At 43.2% G+C, this 1,064-nt stretch overlaps 1 pseudogene; it reads left to right on the top strand.

The window, feature by feature from the left end:
- The first annotated feature begins 319 nt into the window (after positions 1–319).
- Positions 320–452, top strand: LOC116554618 (annotated as a pseudogene).
- Positions 453–1,064: the final 612 nt, after the last annotated feature.

Here is a 1,064-nt window from a genome sequence, read left to right as displayed (position 1 = left end):
TGTAATGGTGGGAAATTATAGTATGTTCATTCACTGATATATTCCAATACCTAGAATTGTGCCTGGAAAATAGTGCATGTTCAAAAAAATGTTGGTGGGTGAATAAATAAAAGAAGCTGCTAGAGTCTCTGGCATATAATAGGCTCTCAAACATAATACTTCCCTTTTCTTCCCTTTAAGAAACTAAATCTAACTACAGATTATTGCTCAAGCATTTCACCCTGTTATATTGCCATGTGGACAAATTCAATGACGAATGCAATTGAGTCCTGAATGCTTTTGCTATTTTCCAAATCTTCCTTTAGAACTGGTATTTGTCATACTTACCTGGCAGGGGGGATACCATGATCATGAAGGTGGTTTTCCCAGGGCAAAGCTTATCCATTGCACTCCAGATGTGCTGACCCCTGCGATTTCCCCAAATGTGGGAAACTCGACTGTATAACTAAAATTTTAAAAATTTTAAAATAAAAAAAATATATAATTGGTATTTGTTGCAGATTGAGCTCTCCAGGAAGCAGATGCCAGTCAAGATGGAGTTAAAGTGGCAAAAGGTTTACTAGGTAGTAACCCTGAGAAAAGGCATGAAGCTGGACTGGGTAGAGAGGTCTGTCAGGCTGGGATGTACCTAAGAAAGTCTTTACCATAGGGAGCCATGGAGTAAAGATTGCCTATTGGAATCTTTCTTTGAGCAGAAAAAGACAAGCCCTTATACCCCTGCCTTGCTCAATCGTTGGCTGGGGGTTGCCCCAAGAGGAGCAGCACCTCAGCTCCAAACCTAAGAAGGATTCTGAAGCCACTAATGGTTGGAGGCTTTCAGCTAACAATTCTTAAGCTGAGCAGCTATCTGGTCTTTAAGGGGCATCTGTGCAGTGCCTCCCCTTGTCGGCCACAGCATTGTAGCATATGCTGTCAGGATTCCACATGTCTCCTCTGCACTCACTCCCTCCATGTATGACAATGGCTTTCCTGTGCAGGCACCTGTGACACATCACTGTATGATATCTCTGACATGCTTAGTCAGTATGCGTGGCAGGCCAGAGGGTGAGGGACTCGCTGCCCCT

Source organism: Sapajus apella, unplaced genomic scaffold (genome assembly GCF_009761245.1).
Source record: "Sapajus apella isolate SASKATOON/1434 unplaced genomic scaffold, GSC_monkey_1.0 scaffold1, whole genome shotgun sequence".
NCBI lineage: Eukaryota > Metazoa > Chordata > Mammalia > Primates > Cebidae > Sapajus > Sapajus apella.
Note: the sequence above shows the minus strand (reverse complement) of the source record. Positions and strands in the feature narration are given on the sequence as shown.